Here is a 10,629-nt window from a genome sequence, read left to right on the forward strand (position 1 = left end):
TTTAATGTGAGTTTAGGTTAAGTGCGATGTATAAGCTGTGGGTTGGCAGAGCAGGAGAGGTATTGGTGCATGTGAGATGAAGGAGCTGTAAGTTGGCAGTACAGGGGAGGCATTGGTACAGGTGAGATGAAGGAGCTGTAAGTTGGCAGTACAGGGGAGGCATTGGTACAGGTGAGATGAAGGAGCTGTGAGTTGGCTGTACAGGGAGGCATTGGTACAGGTGAGATGAAGGAGTTGTGAGTTGGCAGTACAGGGAAGGCATTGGTACAGGTGAGATGAAGGAGCTATGAGTTGGCAGTACAGGGAAGGCATTGGTACAGGTGAGATGAAGGAGATGGTGAAGAATTCATTCCTACCGTTGATAGAGTACGAGTACGAGATTGAGAGAATTGAAATTGAAAAGAAATGAGAAAAAGGAATGAAAAGAGAGAATTAAAAGGAAGAGAAACAGGTTTTTAGTAGATTGAGCTAGTAGTGGTGGAGAATGGAAAAAATAACAATAACGATAAAAAGAGAGTGAAGTGATGGTGACAGATAGCAGAAAATGAGAGCATAGTGAAGTCGGTAGCAATCAAGTGGCTACAAGTGGTAGTTTAAGTACCCTAGGACACTTAAGTATTCGCGGCATCTAACTTTCGCGTTTTCGCGGAGTCATCATCACGCGAAAAATTCATGCGCGAAACTAAACTATCATAACGAACTAGCGAAAATTCGAAATTAAATAGCTATGATCTACACAGGCCTGTATTTACTGGTTGCAAGTTGGGGGGCTAATGTTAGACGACTAGTTATGCACCTCTGGGGTGTGGAGAAGGAGGGGGGGTGCTGTAAGCTCCCAACAGGTTTCTCTTATGTAGGGCCTCAGCCGGGCCTCTCACGTGAAGTTTTAAAAAGTTTTATTGGCAAGTATCAACATTTTTCTATTTTTTGAGATTTCCTTTGTTTTAGCTGATGTGACTGACAAAACGTTTTAAAATTAAAACAGGCAAAACTTGTATGCAGTTAAAAAGCTCAGAAAGAAGACATCTTTTTCTTTTAAGCGTTTTAACAAAGATCATTTTTGCCGATTTTATTTCAAGTTCATTAAGTAGGATATGGGCAAGCAGATGTTTGCTAAAACTTGATATTTTGCAAACCTTTATAAAAGTCGTTAACAAGAATATTTTGCCGCTGATGAAGATAATAATGACGCCTAAGAACTACTAAAAGTTGATGTTTGTATCTATCATAGAGTTATCTCCCCCTAGAGTGATAACTGTGCATTCAACAACACGAGCGTTTCCGGTGCCAACAAGGAGCGTTTAGGCCGCGCCCCTTTTTTGTGCTAGTCAAACGTACTGATCGACAGAACAATAACGTCAGCCATGAGAATGATCATGAATTTCCAGTTAAGATAGTAATTATTGCTCATATTAAAGAAATGATGATTATAGTTTATTACTCTAATATATGCTTGTTATTTAAAGCAATTCAATACCTACATGCATTGCAAAGGCACTGAATAGATGGTGTTAAGTAAGTGAGTTAATGCAATCAGTTACTCCAATGATATACAGCCCCCACACATGAGGGGCTGTATATCATTGGTTATTCATAGATAAGATAGATAGTCATACTGGGGTTGTGTTACATTGGTGTGATGGGAAGCTAATCGACTGCCATCAACTGAAAGTATTAACATTGTATGGTGATAGAGTGATTCATTGTCACCTCAGTTCACAAACAGCCCTTGCATGTAATATTAGATTTTAATACATATCAATCAAATACATAGACTAGCTTGAAGCAAAGATGTCCACTAGTTAGTGGACATCTTTGCTTGATGTAAGCAAGCAAAAAGTTTGAAAGTTAGACTGGCAAATGTTGTTATATGTTAGATAAAAATAAATTATACTTAATTATACTAAATTGTAATTATTTAAAAATAAAATAGACTTTTTATTACTTTATTTATTAAATAAAGTAATAAAAATTAGCTATGATTACAATAATTTTTTATTGTAATCATAGCTAAACAGATTATATTTAGCCATTACTTGCTAATTATTTTACATTTAAACACATTTGCAGTTTCATTTTTCTTCTTAATTCATCTTAACAAAAAACTTCTTTCATGATATGAAGTTTAAAAGTAGTAGTTTTTTGAAAAAGCTTGAAAACATTTACAGTTGTTTTTATTTTCTCTCTTCTCTTCATTTATTTCAATTACACAAAACACTTTTCATAATATGTAGTTTGAAAGTTAAAGTGGTAAATGCTGTTATATGTTAAATAAAAATAAATTATACTTAATTCTACTAACTATAATTATATAAAAATAAAATAGACTTTTTTATTACCTTATTTATTAAATAATTTTTCATTGTAATCATAGCTAAACAGATTATATTTAGCCATTACTTGCTAATTATTTTACATTTAAACACATTTACAGTTTTATTTTTTTCCTAGTTTATTTCAACAATACACTTCTTTCATGATATGAAATTTAAAAGTTGTAGTTGTTTGAAAAAGCTTGCAAACCTTTAGAGTTGTTTTCTATTTCCTCTTAATTCATTTAAACTGCTTAAAAATATTTTCTCATGATATGAAGTTTAAAAGTTAGAATAGTAAATGTTATATAAAAATAAATTTTCTGTCCAAATAATTTTTTATTACTCGGGCAACACCAGGTAGTACAGCTCATAGTTGATGGCAGTTGATTAGCTTCCCATCACACCAATGTAATACAACCCCAGTATGACTATGTATGTTATCTATGAGTAACTGCGTGCATTACCTTCACTTTCACTCACTACCTATTCAGTGCCTTGGCAAGTCATGTAGGTATCAGGGATTACGTGTATGTCACAATTTCCATTTTCATAATTCATTTCCATATTATTTCCATTTCCATATTATTTCCATTTCCATAATTCATTTCCATATTAATTCCATTTCCCTACTTCATTTCCATAGTATTTCCATATTATTTCCATTTCCATAATTCATTTCCATATTATTTCCATTTCCTTAAAAGTTCCATAATTCATTTCCATATTAATTCCATTTCCATAATTCATTTCCATATTATTTCCATTTCCATAGCATTTCTATAATTCATTTTCATATTATTTCCATTTTCATACCATTTTCATACTTGTAAAATAAAATTTCCATATCCATTTCCCTAAAATTATGGAAATATTTATGTTTATGGAAATGAAAAAGTAAACATTTCCATAATATGTTTAGCAACCCCTGGTAGGTATTGAATTGCTTTAAATAATAAGCATATATTAGAGTAATAAACTATGATCATCATTTCTTTAATATGAGCATTAATTACTATCTCAACTGGAAATTCATGATCCTTGTTTAACCCTTCTCATGGCTGATGTTATTGATCTAGTCAATCACTACGACCGACTAGCACAAAAAAGAGGCGTGGCCTAAACGCTCCTTGTTGGCACCGGAAACGCTCGTATAGTTATCACTCTAGGGGGAGATAACTCTATGGTATCTATGGCTTCGAATAAAGTGATATTCTACAGCGATAAAAACCTTTCTATAGCCGTTGGACTATGAAATTCCTAAAAAGTTGGGGCGTCTTAGCCGGCCAGCTGTCCAAGGGAATACGGCCCTGTAGTTCATTGATATCCACAACAAAATCGTGATATTAGAAATGCAGATAATTTTGTGTGTGATTGAGCTCATTGGGAAATTTCTAGTAAATTCGTTAATACATCGAATGAGCAGCATGGCAAAGCAAATTAAGATAACAAGTTTTTTTTGGAAAAGCCAAGACAAACGAAGAAGATGATGATATCAGTTTAGTCACCGAATTTGTAACTGATGAGGATGAAAGTCTGGTAGGTGAAGTCATACAATTAAATAATACTTATTGTAGTGATGAATTTTACTGCCAACCAAAAACGATAACAACCCTCACCAGGTCCAACCATGTTATACAGTTCTGGTTGTGATGTTGGTTGTTATCTATTTTCTTTTTTATGAGACATGTACTGTATTTGATTTTTTTTTAATTTGAAATATTGTGAACTCAAAACGTGCCATGGCCATCGCTTGCTATAAATACTTGAGATCTAATATTGGTACCATATCGGTCACGACGGAAAGGACCGAGACGTCATTGATAGTCCAAGAAACAAATGGCAGCAAGCGATCACGTTGAATTATCGATTTCTGCCATACATTTATACCTGCGGGTTACAAATACAAACTAGTCGCAAATATAAAAACTTTTTTTACCGGACCCGAGGAATCTAATTTGTTTGTTCCACTGTATTTATTTTCACATCACTATATTTTCGCACTCATCAGAGCTGCGAAATTAAGTTGCAGCGAAATTTTACTCTGTGTGCTACTCACGAAACTAAATACTAGCGAAATATAAGTGTCCTAGGGTAGGCAAAACTGCATTTGGTGTGTTGGGAGTGATGTAGGTTCTGGAGAATGATTTAGAAAGCTAGATGTGACTATTTAACCAAAGATTGTCCCAGCAATGCTAGTCAGAAGTTAGGGTGAAGTCACGGCAGAAGGAATGCTTGGTAACGTTCTATCAGCGGTGTGGCTAGAGCACTAAGAGTAAAACAACTGTGAAGAATTTAAACTTTGTAAAACAACTGTAACATAAAAACTTTATATCATTAGAAAAATGTTTTGTGCAGGTCCAAAAAATTACGAAAATAAATTAAATTAAAACAACTGTGAAAGTGCTTAAATGTATATGTGAAATAATTAGCAAATAACGGCTAAATAATGTCTGTTTTGCTGCGGCTGCAATAAAAAATTATTCATCAATGATACAATTAATACGAACTGAGAAAACAAAATAAAAATCCTGAGTATGTTGAATTAATAACAACAATTCTTGTATAGAAGTGTGTGTAGAAAAAAGTTACTGTTGTAGCAAAAGCTTCATTAAAACTTTGGATATGAAAATACTGGTACCTTTTGATACCGGTACAAATGTAAAAATAAGACATGGTACTGTCTTTGTCTGGTACTTTGTCTGATCAAACGGAGAAAGAACAAAAAGGCTATTCCTACTCGAAATAATACAATTGTCCTGGTGAAACGTAATTAGCCTGTACATATTTCGCAATCGAACCTTAGGAAGAATCAGAAATATGAGTGTTATTGAAAACATGTCATTTGAAAACTTCAAATTAAAAAAAATACATATTGGTAGTAAAAAATTAGCTTTTAAAAATTTCAAAAATTAATAACACAAAAGGTAATATTAATTAACAACAAATAGTGCACACTTAGTGTGTGCAAGCACGTAAAGGATACAGAGTATGTACATGGTAAGATCAATGGGGATGATGAGAATGGTATAGTTTTGTGGTTAGGTGTGTCTGTTTCCAAACTTGCTGTTGCAATCTTTGTGAGTTCAAATCCGGAACGAAGCACAATTTTCTTCCCCAGACTTTCATCACGATTGTCGGGCAGACAACGAACAATGATGACAGACAAACTTTGAAATTTCTATATATAGATTAACTATACTATCCGGCATTGCCTAGGTAATAAAAAAGTCTTGGGACAGAAAATTGATTTGTATTTAACATATAACAGCATTTGCCATTCTAACTATCAAACTACATAACATGAGAGAAGTGTTTTGTGTAGTTGAAATAAATTAGGAGAGAAAATAAAAACAACTGTAAAGGTTTTCAAATTTTGCCAAACAACTGTAGCTTTCAAATTTTATAACTTGAAAGAAGTGTTTCGTTTTAATAAATTAGGAGGAAAAATAAAAACGTAAAGGTATTTAAATGTAATTGTGAAATCATTAGCGAGTGATGGTTAAATATAGTCTAGTTTGCTACAATTACAATGAAAAAATATTTGGTTTACCATTATATGATTTTAGTTAGTTTCAGCCTTGGCATGCAAAAATTGGCTTACCAGTGTTGGCATGCAAAAATTGGCATGCCAATTTTTGCATGCCAATTTTGGCATGCAAAAATATCATAGGCTATTATAGACGTACATAGAGTGGTATAGAAGCCTAGAGTAATTATCTAATGCAATCACCTCCTGGTAAAAATCATCAAAATCATCATCATTAAAAATAGTAACAAAACAATATGTTAACCTTAGTAACTATAGTTGCCTACAATAACTTTAGTGTATTTTGTGGTTATGATTTGCAATATATTAGAACAATACAATGTACTACGTGGAGAGTTCGTACATTCGAGACAGACGTGTAATATAAGCGCCGAATCTAACTTAAATGAATTTAGCTTACTAAACACATACTTGAAGGAAGTTTTAGTACGTATTTTAGATACTTCAAACTTTTAACAAACATTTTATCATTTATCCGTTTGTGAATCGGTTTTTACCATAACAGATAATGCTGAAGTCGCAATGGCAAGCGGTATAACTTGAATAGCTCATTTAAAACTTGTAGGTGAGATCTTTGTGAGTTCAAATCCATCGAAATGCAGAACTGTAATTCCAAGATTTTAATAGCTCTAGCTGGACCTACACATACATGTACAGCCAAACTTTGAGAAATATATACATGTATATAGATTAGCAGCATGGTGGTCCAGTGTGCCGGGAGAGATTGTCTTTTATAATAATTACTCTGATACTACGCAAGGTGATTGAATAGCGCAGATGGTGGTGCATCTGGTTGCACAGCTGAATATTTGTCAGAGTTTGAATCTCCTGCGGTGCAACCTTTTTTTCCAACATGTAACCGTGACTTAGGAAACATTTAATTTAAATGAAAACATTAAATGGAAACTTAGTTAAAATGATTGTTTTTCATGAGTTTGATAATTGTTGATGACTACTTTAATATTAGAATTAAATTAAAATTAACATAAAGTGAAAATACAAACTAAAATAAAGTACAATTACATATTTAAAATATAAAATCTCCAAAATGCAGCAATTTGTTAGTCAAGGGGCGCAGATGGTAGTATGCCTGGTTACAAATCTGAGTATCTGAATATCTGAGTATCTGAGTATCTGAATATCTGAGTATCTGAATATCTGAGTATCTGAGTTCGAATCCCCTGTGATGTAATATTGTTTTCCAACTTGCAACCGTGAGTTTGGGCGGATAGACAGGGCTTATTGCTATATGGTTTATTATGGCCTTATTATTGTATGAATAGTGTTTACTCATTATAGTAATGATTTTATCAATCATGCTAGATTGATTTCAAGCGGCTTCAAAACCACAATAGTACCTAATTCCCGAGTGCTCTTTAAATCTAAACAACTGCCCACATATACAAGTATACTGATCTACAGAACTGTGACATTTTGAATCCTAAATCACCAAGACTTTTAGTGCACTTAGATGGCCAAAGTATTGCCTGGCTAATAAACTACATGTGTACGATGGGAGAATATTTGCATAATATATCTGTTCCAAGATATATACAGCTAACTACCCCTTTCCCAAGTTCTATGTCAATGTGTTAAACCTTATATAAACTTAATACTAGTGGTAAGTCTTCTACTGTAAATACTTTAAACTGTAAAGTCTCATCTTCATCCCTTATGATGTCAGGTTTAGTTTCTAGCAAATTGATCTTTAGCTAAAGTTACATTCTCATAGGAAATTTAAAAGAAGTGAAAGCTTATACCATCATATCTACACTATCAGTTAGTAGAGGTCGTATTGGACTGGTCCTGTGATCTACATAACCATAAAGCTAGCGGCCATTGGCTTACTGGAGGGGTACTGGACTAGAATTCAATTTGTATATCACTGAGGCAGCCTTGTTTGTTGCGCAAGCTTATTGCTGGTTAATCACATGGGGAATTCCCGACCACTGTGAGAGCTTTCTCTTCCTCTGATTGGCTTGCTATGAGTCATCGGGTGAGGACTGTCAAACGTCTGCCTATAATATAGGCAGACGTTTGACAGTCCTCACCCGATGACTCATAGCAATAATATCATATTATGATATTATTACTTGTTGGGAGGGAACTAGACTGCTTAGCTTGACAGTGGATATAGCAAGTAAGTACTATACGCACACTTATGTCAAGGGAAAAGTTTCGATCTCAAATATATAGGAATATATGAATGAATATATTTTCGTCATGAAAGAAATTTCAACTTGCTCTTATACTTTCAACATTAATTTGTAATTATAATTTCCATTAATTGCTATAATAATTGATATTTGAATAATAATATGAAATGTATTGTTTTTTTGTGCGTTTCCTTTAAGTGAAATTGTACATTGGTTCTATGGTTCTATGGTTCTAAGTGTAATGATTAGCCTCTGGACCTTGAGTTCAATTTCTCCCAAGACAAGTTTTGACTGCAAACAAAGTGGCACTTCTGCCCCACGAAAATCAGACTGCCGCTATGAAGTGAAATTGAAACAACTCAATTAATGGAGATAGGCACTACTATAGTTCTCCTTGAAATTGTTTTGACAGATAACCCGCTGTTGCAATAATGAGCCCAAGTTCCAATGTTCAAGAGTAGTATTGAAATTGTACGGCCTACAACTGTCTTTAAGCAATTATCTTATAATAAACATTAATACGCCAGTGGTTTGTTTTCAAGTGTTGTTCAAACTTTCCAACCCTGACACTTACCTCCAATGCAGTTTTGCTAGTAATGATTGTGTTTTGTAAGTGATGGTAAAACAAGTTTGAACGACTCAATCGATGGTCACAAAAAACAGTTCGGTTTAAGGTGGTTGAGAAGGAGTCAGTAAGTCCCTATCAAGAGTGCAAACACCGATAGAGCTTGTGCAAAAAGGAATGGTAATTGAGTGAAAAATAAAAATTTAACACCGACAATAGTTTCAAGTAAATCTAAGGCTACGAGGAGGAATCATTGAGAATGTGCTCTCTGTTGACTGCCAATCATTAGAAAATTTTTTAGTAAACACGAGCACTTGGCGTACGTTTTGTTTACTGGGGAATGTTCTATATAGTTTTTGCGTTTTTAATCATTACCCGTTTATCTTATGCCACTGTATGAATGCTGGGTAGATGCCTGAAATTTTGGTTTATCCAAAACGTAAATTTACTGAGAGAAAAATTTGTTGAATACAACGGTCCTTAAGGATGAAGAGTTGGATGAACTTTGAAAATGCTTCATGTATCTCCGTGTACTCATATGTGAGAAAACGCATTGTAAGCAAATTTAAGCCCAAAACTTTTATCGTTATGCTATTGTGCTCCTTTGGAGACTCTCTATGTACCCATCTCCTGTGAGGATGCAGAGGATCATGGTTCTCCCGGCTTTCTATAACCATGACTATTTTTGGCAGGTCTCAACAGTGGTTTGCCTTCTGTTGGGTGTTTTTATTGAGACACCATCTTAGTGCTGCTCTATTGGAGTCTAGTATGTCCTTTTAGAGCTGGTAAACTGACTTTTCAAAGTTGCTCTCTTTTGATTATTTTATCTAGTTCAGTTTACATTGTTGGCAGCGGCAGTAAGTCAAGATCAGATCCAAGATTCAATTCAAGATCGATTCAAGATTCAATTTTAGATCGATTCAAGATTCAATTCAAGATCGATTCAAGATTGATTCAAAGTCGATTCAAGATTCAATTAAAGATCAGATGTACTTACTGCTAACATTACATAAGCTGTAGCTCAATAATTGTCTCTTGATGAGGAGAAGTACATTGAGAGATATTGACCATTCATAATGAATCTTTAATGCTCAAAAGAGATGCTGTCGAGCTATGCTGTCGGGGATAACGAAAGCTCTGCTCATTTCTTTAGGGTTTTTCAAGAATTGCGCTGGAAGCCAACCTAAAACCTTTATAAGAAGCTGCTTATCTTTAAGAACAACGGTTTATGTCCAATATCATCATGAGACATCTAGTTAATCACTACCATTATGTCTCATGTGATCATGAAAGTCTGCCAAGCTTGATGCTCCTCATTTAAATTTCTCAGATAACTGCTCAACATGATGAATACAATAGGATGATTGTCAAAAATTTTCGCCCAAGCACGTCATCTTGTTAGCCGTTTAACGCTTTTGCAAGTAGTCTGCTGACCCTTTCTTAAGGCCTACTGAGCTGATAACAAAGCGGCCAGTCAATCACAAAAGACTCTATCTATCAATTAATCAAAGTCAATAAGATTATTGATTTTCCATGTTGAAGTAGACTATTGAAGTTGATCAATGACATTCTGTTTTCACATACTTGCCTGTTCTTGACAAAAGCCAGTTCCTACTAAACCTGCAAACCAACCCAGCCAGAACTAATCACTCAACTGTGGTAGCTGGTGGTGAGAATTTCCCGCATCACTCCATACATGAGAATTCGAAGAGCAGCAATGGTCTAGAATGTTCTACAACATCTGACATTCAACCGAGTCATAGCTGAACATCCTGAATAGCTGATAGCTGAATAACACAAAGTTTTTGGCATCTTATTAAACAAAAAGCTAAGTATGTAGCTTTCCCACCTCCTTTGTATGTACAGTAATACTTCAACTTACGAGTGCTCCAACATACGAGAAACTTGAGATACGAGCCAGCTTTCTAGCAAGTTTTAGCACTAACATACGAGCCATGTTTGAGATACGAGCACTTGAGTGAGTTGCCAAGTATGCCAGAGGTGTTTTATTAGAACAGCATCACTCTGAATTTTTCAACTGCTCAG

The sequence above is a fragment of the Watersipora subatra genome, chromosome 6 (genome assembly GCF_963576615.1).
Source record: "Watersipora subatra chromosome 6, tzWatSuba1.1, whole genome shotgun sequence".
NCBI lineage: Eukaryota > Metazoa > Bryozoa > Gymnolaemata > Cheilostomatida > Watersiporidae > Watersipora > Watersipora subatra.